Below are 14670 nucleotides of genomic sequence, written 5' to 3' on the forward strand. Positions count from 1 at the left end.
TTCTCAAGGCCTCTGCTGCAATGATTATGATGCTGGTTCTCAGCAACCACTTACTATTAGCTCATGAGTGACACACCGCTGACATCAGCATTTCTGTCACTAATTTATGCTGCTCTCAGTGAGGTCAGAATAAAGTTGATGACAGGTTCTCTTTAAAAAAAAAATTGCTAGCCACTCACAGCAAATTTATCTCCAGCAATTGAAGGGGTTTTCCAAGAGTTCAATATTGATGGCCTATCCTCAGCATAGGTCATCAATATCGGATTGGCACCCCCGATGATTAGGCTGCAGCCTCTTCAAGAAGGTGATCGGTGGGGGTGCTGATCTAGAAAACCCCTTTAGACAACTTCAGCAATACTGAATTGGCTGCAGTCATTTAGAAGTGATTTTGAACTCTGCTACTCAGTGCTATCTCTATAGACAGAAACTTCTAGGTCAGGATCTTACCCTCTCAGGTCAGCGTTTTGCCAGGTTTACTTGTTGATCTAATTTACTCTTTAAAAAAGCTTAAAAAATGCACAGCCACAATACAATGCACGGCGCTGTGCTAGGTAGCCGGTGAGAAGGCCGTAGCACTCAACTGAGCACCGCAGTCTCCTCAAACAGCTGATTGAAGTCCGTGCTGGGAGTCGGTCCCCAGTGATCTGACATTGATGATATTGACCTATCCTGAGGATAGGTCTTCAGTATCAAACATCTGGAAAACCCCTTTAACATCTCTAACTTCTGCAATTGAGGTTAAAACACTTAGGGGGTCATTACCTAAGCGGAAATACGCCTAAATTAGGCGTATTTCAGACTCAGATCGCGGAGCAACGGTTGGTTGCGACTTCTCCCCGCTCACACCAGGTCTAAAAAAAAGTGGGCATGGCGTGGGCGGGGAAGGCGATGGGCCGGCATCCCCATCTCATTTACCATTTTCTACGCCTGATTTAGGCATAGAAAATGGCCTAAATGTAAGACAGCAAGGAAGCTGGCTTACATTTGGAACTGGCGCTAGATGTGCTGAAGTTATGGAGAGGCCCGCACCTCTTCACAACTCCAGGGGATCCACTGCCAGCTATGGGGCTTTATTAAGACTGGCATCCAAAGCCGGTCTTAATAAATGTGCCCCTTATTTTTGTTGCTTCATGTTTTTGATGCATTTTTGCAATGTTTTTAAATAGCCACACAAAAGAATCATGTAAACCTGGCCTTAAAGGGAACCTGTCACCAGGATTTTGTGCATAGAGCTGGGGACATGGGCTGCTAGATGGCCGCTAGCTCATCTGCAATACCCAGTCTCCATAGCTCTCTGCGCTTTTATTGTGTTAAAAAACAGTTTTGAGTTATATGCAAATGACCTGATATGAGTCCTGTGTCCGGAGATGAGTCAAGCGGAAAGGAGCCCAGCACCGCCCCGCGTCCTCCGAATCTCCTCCTTGCTGGCTGACGTCACAGAGCTGGAGCGCCGAAATCTCGCGATGCGCGAGCTAGCGCATGCGTAGTTCGTTCCCTGTGCTGATGCCAGTACAGGGAATGAACATGATGCCGACACTGCGCATGCGCTAGCTCGCGCATCGCGAGATTTCGGCGCTCCAGCTCTGTGACGTCAGCCAGCAAGGAGGAGATTCGGAGGACGCGGGGCGGTGCTGGGCTCCTTTCCGCTTGACTCATCTCCGGACACAGGACACATATCAGGTCATTTGCATATGGATCAAAAACGTTTTTTAACACAATAAAAGCGCAGAGAGCTGTGGGGACTGGGTATTGCAGATGAGCTAGCGGCCATCTAGCAGCCCATGTCCCCAGCTCTATGCACAAAATCCTGGTGACAGGTTCCCTTTAAGGTAGAGCTCATTATAGCTCTATTCTTATCAACCTGATAAGAATATGGCTTAAATAAGTGTTTATGAAGTCAACAGATCAGACAGCTACACATGAGCTGTCAGATGGCTGCACTCAAAGAAAACAGAAAGTGGCACCTTGCAGGCAGACTGATTTTGTAACCCTTGTGTGTCAGAAATGCTGAATATCTAAAATGATTTTTAGTGTGTAAAATAAATAAAATGCAATTGTAAAAAAAAAAAAAGCCCTGAAAGTGTACATAGCCTTTACGACTCTCAGAATGGGGCAACACAAAAACTATTTTTAATCAAGTATTTTCTTGATGCAAAACTACTAGAATATAAAAAACTATATAAATTTAGTATATTCGTAACAATCTGCATACTAAAAATAACTAGAACTAATTGTGTACCACAGAAAACAGGCCCGCACATATCTACGTATATGTATATACATAAAATCATTTAATAAAATATTAATTTATATTATTAATATAAATAAAAATAAATAAAAATGTTATATATATATATATATATATGCATATATATACGGTATATATCATTTTTTCCTGAGTTATTTTTTTAGGAGCAAATGAAAATGATAAGAGCAGATGAAAGGGAGTCTTCAGGTTTTTATATATTTTTTATTTATTTTTTTTACACTTTTTATCCAGTGGACATGTTTTCTTGCCGTGTATGTCAGCAACACCTCTGCATAGCATTTCGCTATTTATTGTTCCTATGGTCCATTAACACTGATCAATGGGTAATCTTCATCTCAGTGACCCTTCAGCAACCTTCAGTGAGATTATTGTCCTTCATCAAAAACCTTGTATGGTCCCTGGGCTTCAGGTAAAATAATGAGGTTGATGATTTGATACGAAAATGGTGTTCAGTCTGGATCAATTCCACTGTCTATGATGGATTTGTAGAGATCTTTGCACAGAGCCTAGTCATAATGTTAAACAACGGCTTAATAGCTATAGGATGCGGAGGAGATTTGCTGATACAAGCAACATGTGCCATAGGCGTTGTTTAGCTAAAGTCTAAAGGAAGTGTAACCCATCCATTATATAATACCCATGAAGGCAAATGCGCCAAAAAGCAATCAACTTTATATAGTAACTGAATAGCAATAGATTTTAAAGGGAACCTGTTACTGGGATTTTGGGTATAGAGCTGAGGACATGGGTTGCTAGATGGCCGCTAGCACATCCGCAATACCCAGTCCCCATAGCTCTGTGTGCTTTTATTGTGTAAAAAAACTGATTTGATACATATGCAAATTACCTGAGATGAGTCCTGTCCCTGACTCCTCTCACGGACAGGACTCATCTCAGGGTAATTTGCATATGTATCAAATCGTTTTTTTTACACAATAAAAGCACACAGAGCTATGGGGACTGGATATTGCGGATGTGCTAGCAGCCATCTAGCAACCCATGTCCTCAGCTCTATACACAAAATCCCGTAGACAGGTTCCCTTTAAGAATACAGGCCTGTTTGGACCTTAAAGGGTTGTCCAACTAAGAAAAAAATCCTCAGAATCGGTTAAAAAAATAAAATGCAAAACTCACCTTAGCGCTACCCCAGCATGCCTCTGTATCTACATTTACAGGGTTCCCAGTGGTCTCTGCTTCCTAGTCCTGAATCAGCACACAGGAAACGCCAGCTCACTGGCTGAGGTGGGTCACTACTACTATATACAGTTATAGTCTAGGGATCCGGTTTACCGATTCTAGAATTGTAATGATAATTCCAAAAAAATTGTAGCACTGCCAGATGCCATCAAAGCAGTGGTTCTGTACTCATCCATGCATGTAGCACTGCAACATTTCCAGATGTTTCAAGCGTAAGATAAACCTCATTGAGTGAGCTGAAACATCGCAGTGTGACATACACAGGGGAATGCAGAATCACTGGTTTGATTGCATCTGGAAGTGCTGCAATTTTTGTGAGGGCTTCTATCAGTTATCTATCTATATTTCTATCTAATATCTATCTATTATCTATCTGTCTGTTATCTATATTTCTATCTAATATCTATCCATCCATCCATCTATTTTTATTTATTTTACTCACTTATATAGCGCTGCCATATTCCACAACGCTTTACAGGCATTATCATCACTCGCTGTTACCAGCAGAGCTCACAATCCAAATTCCTTATGTGTGGAGAAAACCTTCACACACACTGGGAGAAAATACATACTCCGTGCAAATGATGTTCTTGCTTGGATTTGACCCTAGGACCCCAGCGCTGCTAGATACCAGTAAGAAATGAGCGAATCGAAACGAACAAAGTGAAATTCGATCAAAATTTCAGGATAAATTTGATTCGCTGCGAAGCCGAATTTCCTCGTGCTTCGTGGTAGCTAATCAATTCAACCTGAAATCGTGTGAAAAACTAAAGAAATCATACTTACCTCATCCATTTGCTTGCGAAGGGCCGGCCGGCCTCCATATTAATTGAAGATCTCGACCGAAATCCTGTGCGTGGTGACATACAACATCACCAGGCTTGCCGACGTGATGACGTTATCTCGGCCCGCTCGAGATTTCACACCAGATCTTCAAGCAAGATGGCAGCGGCCAGCCTGTCGCAAGCAAATAGAGGGAGTAAATATAGTTACTTTTTTTTTCTGTTTTTTTTTTCTGTATGAACGTGGCATCTGAGGGGTACAATGACGGGGGGCAGCGCTATCGCAGCTCCCTGTCATTGCACCCGCTACTTAGAAAAAAAAATGCGCTTTGTGATGAAGTAATTTGTCACAAAGCAAATTTTTTGTAAAATTCGGCGAAGCAGCCGAATCGAATTTTCCAATATTTCGCTGATCTCTAATACTGGTGCTAACCACAGAGCCTTTTTTCTTTCTTTCTTTCTTTCTTTCTTTCTTTCTTTCTTTCTTTATTTCTTTATTTCTTTCTTTCTTTCTTTCTTTCATGTTTCAGCTCAACATTAGAGATTTCTCAAGCTGAGAAATGTTGAGCTGAAACATTGCAACCATTTTGAATTCCTGGATTATACTGCATGACAGTGGTAATAATCATGTCGGTAGCAGAGCAGTCTCTTCTGTCTGTCCCATCACTCCCATCAGTGCATTTGTATTTTAGATTATATAAGGAAACAATATCTCTTGGAACCTTTTTTCATTTATTAAAGAAAAAAAATGTTTGTTTGTCCATCACAGTGTTGAATCATTTTTGATTACCTCCTTGATATTGCCCTTTTCTAACCGAGTCATTACAGAGCACTTAAGTAAAGCTGTCTTGAGACAGTTATCTGACAGCAAGTCTAGTCTGAAATTGGTCTTTCTGAGTATCTCAGCGCTCCATTATCTCAAGTACAGGCAGACTATGCGGCTGACAAAACTGTCACCTGACTACATGATGAGGAAATATATACTGACGCACGATGGACAAGAACCCAAGACCTGTATCACTTCTGTTTCTTACATATGAATTGTGAAAGGGCCCGGAACAGCATAGAACATTCTGGGTGCATTTATCTCTGCACAAAGGAACATTTGCTGCAAAATTATCAATATGGCAACACCACATATATTTGACATGACTCACAACATACTTCTCCTCCTTGTATTCTGTACATTGTATTCTCGTCCAAAAAAATACTCAATTGGTAGTTGTAGAGAAGAAAACACTATCACTGAAACCAACTACCTAAAACATAACTTTTATTTAAAGATCATTAAATCAAGGTCCCTGACATGGGGACTAATAGAGACATAGACAAACACAGAAAAGAGCTACTGAGGACCAGGTAGGGGACTGATGCTTCTGAGGAGGAAAAAGGGGCACCACATATGGGTCCCTAGTGTCTGTCCCTAGGGTGTCCCTCGAATTTTCCTCAGCCCAGAGATGCACCCAGATAGTAGGAGCACTCTGTCCACGTGCCTAACCTACCTGTCCTTATAACGCCCTTGCTAAAGGTGAAATTGACCCATATGGATGCCTGGGTCCTTCTAAATACTATTTGCAAAATACACTTATAAATCGTATTCCTTGTCCCAAAAGTAGAAAAATGCGTGTCACAGATACACAACAACTGCAAAACAAAATCAAAACCAAAAAACTGGAGCACCCCCAAGTCAACACTTGTCTATGAAGGAAACCACATGATGAGTGCGTAAATATAGAAAAAACAGTTTAGTACTTATCTGGTGATGAACATCCACTCGCGGACCAACGGTGCCTGGCTTGGGGGGCTCCAGGGGGCACATAAGATGAGGCTCATCAGTAGCTCTTTTCTGTGTTTGTCTATGTCTCTATTAGTCCCCATGTCAGGGACCTTGATTTAATGATCTTTAAATAAAAGTTATGTTTTAGGTAGTTGGTTTCAGTGATAGTGTATTCTGTACATTGTACCTTCTATCTATGCCACTATATTAAACCAAAGCTTGACATTAAGTCTTGCAAATTAATGCAATATTTTTCTAAACCATGTCAACAGGATTAAAGGGGCATATTGCTAGGTTCTGATTGTGGAGGTTCAACATCTGGGAACCATGCCAAACTGAACAATGAAGAGACAGGGGTTCCTACTGTATGACATTTCTCCTCCACGTGTTACTCTCTTTGACCCACTGTGCAAGTAATTGCAAAACATCTTCATTCCAGTGAATAAATTTTTTTGTAGCACCCACTATATGTGGCCAGGAGCATCACTGTGAAAATCAGTGATAAAGCTTCAGGGCTTAAAAGGGTTCTGCGGAATCAATAAAATAAAATGACTGCAAATACTTAAATATTAGTTTAATATAAATACATTTCCAAATACCTTTCATTAGTTATAATGGCTCATTTTGTCTGGGGAGCAATCATTCGGAGAAATAAAATGACCGCTGTCCTATTAGTACACACAAAACCTGTCCTAATCACACAGCAGGACACGTTACTTCACAACACTGAGCTAAAGAGCTGCCTCATCCTCCTCTCTGCTTGTCAGGGATTATCCTAAATACAGCTGAACTACAGAGAGGAGGTGGGGCTGTGGCTCAGATTCAGCTGAAGATTTTATCAGCTGTATTCAGGATCATAATCCCTGACAAGCAGAGCAGAGAGGAGGATGAGGCAGCTCTTTAACTCAGTGCTCTGAAGTAACTTGTCCTCTGTGTGATTAGGACAGGTTTTGTGTGTACTAATAGGATGGTGGCCACTTTATTTCCCCTGAATATTGCTTCCTAGACAAAACGAGCCATTATAACTAATAAAAGGTACTTGGAAATATATTTATAATAAAGTAATATTTAATTGTTTTCAGTAATTTTCAGTATTTTATTAATTCCCACAGATCCCCTTTAACTAGCTCTGTGGTTTCTTCATCTATGGATTGATTGAGGCCCCTCATAGAAGTGAATGTAGCCATGTTCATCTGAAATCTATTGTTTAACATTATGAAAGAGGTGTACTTAGTACATGTCTTATGGCATAAGTTATGAGTATGGCAATGACTACGTGGAAAAAAATCCATGAACACTCCAAACTGGTTGCAGAGGATTTGTCTACACCATGTGCTCATCATAGCTAATTATGGGGTTGAATCTTGTCCATGAAACTAAAGAGAAGGTGGACAACAGTATTGCCACTATATAAAATTTACCAGTTTCATACATATGAGCAGCCCTCTGGAAAAGTGTATACGTGGTCAACTCTGGAACGTTGACTTATAAGCAAGTATTATGGCTCTTTATCGTCATCACTAATATAAGAATACTTAGGTAGTTTTTTTGGCAATTGAACAATTTTGGACAAATTTGGGTACTCACCTAGAACACATTGGGGGAGATTTATCAAAACTGGTGCAAAAGGAAAACTGGCTTAGTTGCCCAAAGCAATCAATCAGATTCCACCTTTCATTTTCCAGAGGAGCTCTTGACAACTGAGCCAGTTTTCCTTTACACCAGTTTTTGATAAATCTCCCCCATTATGTATCTGAATGCACTGAATCCAAGTAGACATCTATAATTACATTCTTCAAGGTTATATGTAGCATAGAGACAGCCCAAGCTCCTGGACTCCCTTAGAAAAGAGGTGACCCGAAGTTTTTTTTGCAATGGCCAGAGAAAACCAGTGTCCCTTTTACCTACTCTTCCCATCAATCGACTATGGATGAGGTGCATGTAAGGGTGGGAGCCAACATATTGAAGGGCATCACCATAAAACTTTTTATTAGACCTATCTCTTTTTATTATGCCCCTTGACATTATTTTTTTCCTTTTTTTTTTTTTGCTGTCCAGACTACTAAATATTACTGTCATATCTATTGACACTCGTGACATCCAAAAAAGATTTTATGCTTACTTTACGCTGAATTTATTCTCTTTTAACTTCCAACCAAACTATGAAGGGAATGGATTCACTTGATTAGATTCTGGTAGAATGAACTGCCCAGCTACAGGTAGAAAACCACTAGCAGAATCCTATGTAAATTAGTCATCTCTATTATTTTACTACTGACAACTAAAAAAGGTTCAAAAAACCCAAAGCAAAACAATTCTATGCTTTTCAAGTGTATTATTCTCCATGACTTGAATTTGTCATCTGGACTCCAGCTTCTACTATTAAATGTAGAGACTCATGGACTGAGTATGACTGAAGATAATGATATTATGTGCAATCATTTGTTTAAAACAATGCTCTAGTTATTATTTGTTTATATATATATATATATATATATATATATATATATTATTTTTTTTTTTTTTCATTTTGATTGTAGGTAATTTGCAATGCATTACTTAAAGGGCACCTATACTTTTATGACATACCTGTTTTAGAATATATTTTCATTTCTTTTGAGATAACAGGGACAGCTATTTAGAGCTTTGTGCTATGCTGTTCCTGTTATTCTGCCTGGAAATGTTTGGGGAAAAATAAATTAACTGAAAAAAAGTGTATATATAATGAATTAAGCCTGTAGTAGAGAAAGAATGTGATTATTGTTGTGTAATATTATCTAGGTTTATACCCTGTATCATATTTAAAGAGTCACTGTACTTTCACACAATTTCATTTCATTTCATAGAGAATGATCCAATTTGCAAATTTATAAATCACTTCACTTAAAAAATCGGCATAAAAAAAGGTGTAAAGTCATGACCATTAGGGGGTCTTATTTCCACTTTAAGTCCACTAGTAAGAGAGACACAGAAGATGGCTCTCTAGAAATGGGGGCGTGTCAGAGCTAGGCTGAACTCCAGAAGCCTGATAGAAGAGCTGCTTCTATACTGCTTCAGAAGATCAGAGAGGCTCCTCTGTGTCTTTGGGATCTCTCCCTCCTTACCAGTTTTCTGAGCTCACTAGAAGAAAATGGTGGTAAACAAGGGATGTGAGGTCACTGCATACAGTACTGGCAGATGCCACAGAAGGGAGATATCCCCTGCTTGTGAGAGAAATGCATTTAGCTGTGCAAGGGAAACAGGTAATAATATGGCAGAGGAAGACATTAGGGAAGCTTAAAAGAGACCTGGAACTGCATAGTTATGATTCTACAATGAAGCACAAAGATAATGCAAACTTCTTTTGCAAACAGAGGTACACTTTAAGCATATGGTAGTGGGTGTTACGGGATTTAATGGGCTTAAAAATGACCATAGATTTATACAATCTCCACAAAAGGATGGAGAGCTGCCCCTCCCTAGAAACAAGGGAATTAAGGAATTACATACAAATCCTATTTATATGTATAATAACTAAACTGATTTATCTAGAGCTGTGATCTGTCATTAGGTTCCCCACTCTCCAATGATAATGACATGACTCTGCTTACCCTGTCCCAGTCTATGTAGAAAAGCTATAGACTGAACTTCCGAAAACAGAGACTATCTGATTATTGTGTGTGCTCTAGTGGCCATGGTGAGCAAAACTTCAGGATAGATTTTCCCAAAAAAAGAAATAAAAAAATATGTGTTTATAATATGCAATTTTCTGATTATATATATATATATATATATATATATATATATATACACTCACCTAAAGAATTATTAGAAACACCATACTAATACGGTGTTGGACCCCCTTTTGCCTTCAGAACTGCCTTAATTCTACGTGGCATTGATTCCACAAGGTGCTGATAGCATTCTTTAGAAATGTTGGCCCATATTGATAGGATAGCATCTTGCAGTTGATGGAGATTTGAGGGATGCACATCCAGGGCACGAAGCTCCCGTTCCACCACATCCCAAAGATGCTCTATTGGGTTGAGATCTGGTGACTGTGGGGGCCATTTTAGTACAGTGAACTCATTGTCATGTTCAAGAAACCAATTTGAAATGATTCGAGCTTTGTGACATGGTGCATTATCCTGCTGGAAGTAGCCATCAGAGGATGGATACATGTTCTCATTCTGTTTACGCCAAATTGGGACTCTACCATTTGAATGTCTCAACAGAAATCGAGACTCATCAGACCAGGCAACATTTTTCCAGTCTTCAACAGTCCAATTTTGGTGAGCTCGTGCAAATTGTAGCCTCTTTTTCCTATTTGTAGTGGAGATGAGTGGTACCCGGTGGGGTCTTCTGCTGTTGTAGCCCATCCGCCTCAAGGTTGTGCGTGTTGTGGCTTTACAAATGCTTTGCTGCATACCTCGGTTGTAACAAGTGGTTATTTCAGTCAACGTGGCTCTTCTATCAGCTTGAATCAGTCGGCCCATTCTCCTCTGACCTCTAGCATCCACAAGGCATTTTTGCCCACAGGACTGCCGCATACTGGATGTTTTTCCCTTTTCACACCATTCTTTGTAAACCCTAGAAATGGTTGTGCGTGAAAATCCCAGTAACTGAGCAGATTGTGAAATACTCAGACCGGCCCGTCTGGCACCAACAACCATGCCACGCTCAAAATTGCTTAAATCACCTTTCTTTCCCATTCTGACATTCAGTTTGGAGTTCAGGAGATTGTCTTGACCAGGAACACACCCCTAAATACATTGAAGCAACTGCCATGTGATTGGTTGACTAGATAGTTGCATTAATGAGAAATAGAACAGGTGTTCCTAATAATTCTTTAGGTGAGTGTATATATATAGCAATGAAAGTCCGCAGCACTCCTTGAAAGATAAAATGTGTTCTTTATTCACACATATCAAGTCACTTGATATGTGTGAATAAAGAAAACATTTTATCTTTCAAGGAGTGCTGCGGACTTTCATTGCTGTTTACCGTCCTGAATCGAGGGATTACCGCGGGCACCCTACATTGCATACAGTCCTAAAGGGAGTGCTGCCAGATTTTTTCTATGGATATATATATATATATATATATATCCAGTAGTCCAAAGTTTAATGTTTTTTTCTGTTGGCAAATCACCGGTGACTCTTGAACTAGAGAAAGAAGTAGTTCCTTTCTTTTGTGATGCCTCTGTCAGTGTCTGTCGCTGACAGACAAGGAGTTAATGTTCCAGCTCGGAAATCCATCTGAAGCCTCAAATCTACCTTCTCCAGCAAAGTGCTAATTTTCTTTTTGCAGTTTACAGTCTGCGCTTATCATTCTGTTCCTGTATTACTAATGCAAGTCTATTTTTTTTTCTGTCCAAACCATCTCTCTTATCTAAGCTAATAATTATATTTATTATGGTACTCCAGCACTGGCATGTGCTTCTAACTATGCATATAGGAGACACAATTTAAGCCATTTCCTCACAGCGAGAGATGTGCTACGGCTTTTACTCCCCCCTCCCTCTTTTCTTCATAGAGACAGTGATAGATTATGAGCTATAAAATTCTTTGTTCTATGTTTCTAGAGGCTAAAAACGGTTTATAGTATTTCTTTAGCATAAAAGAATTTAAATGCAGGATTTTTTCCTCAATATTTCTTCTAAACTATATTAGAATAGAGTAAATATGTTATGATAAGATTTGTCAGGCCTCACCTTTCCTCTTGATTTGAGGCACGAGACAATCAGCTTTGGGGGGGAAAAAATGTATGTGTTACTCGCCCAGCAATGCAAAAATTTCATTTATTTTTCAAAGCACTATTTGCACCATTCATCTCAGAATATTTTTGAACCAAGACACAGTATGCACCTTGGTGGATATTCATTTTTTATAATTCCTGTGCTGAGCTAAACAAATTATGAAATAGGGTCCCAGTTTTATGAGAAAAAATTGCATAAATGAAATTAATTTCACAGAGCTTTCAGTTAGTTGTAGATGTGGCAAGCAAGATGCAACAGCACTCTACAAGCATAGAATATATTAACTAATGCTATGTTCACTATATAAAATGAATACATTTTGATCAAAACTATTTGTGCCCATCCACCACGATAAAGTGACTTCTGTCTGAATGGCAACCTACTCTATATACAGTAATACATTTTGATCAAAACTGTTTGTGCCCTTCCACCACAGCGAGGTGACCTCTTTCTGGATAGGAACCTACTCTATATAATACCTCTCCTTGAGGCAAATTGCTTTAAATTAAATCAAAGAGAGCAGGCTTCAGCTAAATAATGCACTAATTAAAAACAACCTGTGGAAAAGATGGGTTTGTTAGGAGTACACAGTCAAAAAAGCCAGTAGAGGTTTTACATGTTGAAGGTGAAGAAATTCATAGGTGTTTAAAAATCCGATTGACTTCAACATAGAGTGACCACACATACTGTAAGCAGCCACTCTTCCATGATGTTCATCCTGTTAGGATAAGTACTATAAAGAATTATAACAAGTGGGTGAAATTTATCATGGGAGTAATATTTGAAGTCAGTTTTCCTTGAATGTGCATTATCATACTTTACACCAAATGTATCATGAGTAGCAAGTTTTTTTTGTTAAATTTGGCTTATCTATGAGCCTGACACTTCTGTTTAGGAATGCTGCTCCAGTTTGCCAAGTCATAAATCTATAGTAAAACTCATTAGCATAGCTAATCACACAAACTTTTCCACCTACTTCTCAAAACTGGAGTGAGTGGTGAGAAAATGTAAAAAGTCGCAAATATTTTGCACAAGTGACCCCAAATATAGTTGCAAAAGCCCTATTTTGTAACTTTATAAAGACAGAATTGTGGAGTGCAGTGCTTGATAAATTCCCTCCAGAGTCTTCAATAATGTGATATAGGTCAGATATGTTGGAGGTGAGAGCATTTTTAGTGTACCTCCCATGTCCTTCAACTCCTCTATTAATGGTCAACATGTTCTACCTGCTCCATGATTGATCTTCTTTAAATCCCTCACTTTCTAAGTAAAGTGACATTACTCTGCTGACCTTGTTCCAATCTATCAAGAAAAGCTGTAAATTGGGCTTCAGAATACAGGAAATATCAGACTATTGTGTGTGCTCTAATGACCAATGTGGAATTGCTCGGGTCCCCAATGTACTATTCCCATTTGTTATCAAAGTCAAGTTGTTATCAAGAAGATGTATTTTAATCTATTGTTCCTCTGTTTACAGTTCAGTTGAATATATGGTACAGTTTAATATATCGTACAGTAATGTTTCAAGACAGCCATGTGAGGCTGGGGAAGCTGACCATAATGTTTTTATTAGAGTTATTGAAGTCCATAGTATAAGAATCACCAATTGTTCATTGACCAGAGGGAGTGATCCAAAAATGCAGAAGTAAACTGGGGAGACATTGCCATGTTAAGAGGGATACTATGTATCCTATGTACATGATGCCACTGACAATGAGGAAGAGCAGGGTAAACAGCAATCTACTACCTAGTCACCACATCTGGCCCTTCTCTTCAGAAAGCTTCCAACGTTGGGAATGACCAGAAGATCTGGACAAGGAAGCTTTCTTCTTTCTCACATCTCTAATACATTGAGGATGCAAGGAAACAATAAACCAGAAACTATAGGAACCTTGATCATGCAAGATAAGATGCTACCTTTAGATTTTAGATATTCATCAGTAGACGATTTGTATGATTTGAGATAGCTATACTTGTGGCGGAGCTGAGTCTGCCATTTCACAGTGTTACACATTAAAGGGATTTTCGAAGACTTAAACTCTGGTGAATCATAAGGAGAGTGATCAGTATTTGAGCATTGAGAATATGACCTCTTGGAACCCTGATGACAAGTTGGCCTGTAGTCAATTCATTTAGGTGAGCGACGTTTTTGAAAATTCAATTCGGACACTTTGCCAAATTTTTCCCACAAAATTTGCTTTGTTCCGAATTAATCCCAAAGCGTGTTAAAGCAGCAATATCCCATTCTGTAGGGAAAGTGTACTCTGTGTACATCACTGTGCATTACAGCAACATGCATAGCTAGTCTGCTGTGGTAGTGAAACATTTACTGTGTTAGGCAGGTGGACACCTCAATAACAGTAGAATTCAACAGTTTATTCACCCCAATTTGAGAATTAAGGCGTAATAGAATTGCTTATCAATTTAACAAGGTGGACACCACAATAACAGTTAAATGAGAAAGCTTATTCATCTCAATTTGAGAATCAATGCCTAATGGAATTGCTTATCTATTAAACAACGTGGACACTGTTCAATTAGATAGCTCTGTGCCCTACACAGAGAGTGATGCAAAGTGGGCTGTCTCCTACAGATCCCTTCAGCTTCAGATTACTGTCCCTGCACTGTCCCTACAGTCTCCCTATGCTTACCCTACAGTGTGTAAAAACTCTCCCTATGATCTCCCTACACTATCCTTGCAGTCTCCCTATCCAATATTCCACAATTAAAGGCTTCTTGAACACTGTCTCTAGCACTTGTCACGTCTCTGCCTATGCTGAAATCACAGTGAAATGGCGTAGACCGCACAGGATGAGGGAGATTAAAGGGCTGTGACATCACAGGGGATGGCCATCTGCTGATTGGCTGGCTGCATAGCATCATGGATCATATTGCATTCCCATGCTTC

The 14670-nt window shown here is 39.4% G+C and overlaps 1 protein-coding gene across 1 annotated transcript in view; it reads left to right on the forward strand.

Moving 5' to 3' along the window:
* The window catches only part of CACNA2D3 (calcium voltage-gated channel auxiliary subunit alpha2delta 3), a 959782-nt gene that overhangs the window by 330962 nt on the left and 614150 nt on the right, over positions 1-14670 (forward strand). The window lies entirely within an intron of this gene.

The sequence above is a fragment of the Bufo bufo genome, chromosome 9 (genome assembly GCF_905171765.1).
Source record: "Bufo bufo chromosome 9, aBufBuf1.1, whole genome shotgun sequence".
Classification (NCBI taxonomy): domain Eukaryota; kingdom Metazoa; phylum Chordata; class Amphibia; order Anura; family Bufonidae; genus Bufo; species Bufo bufo.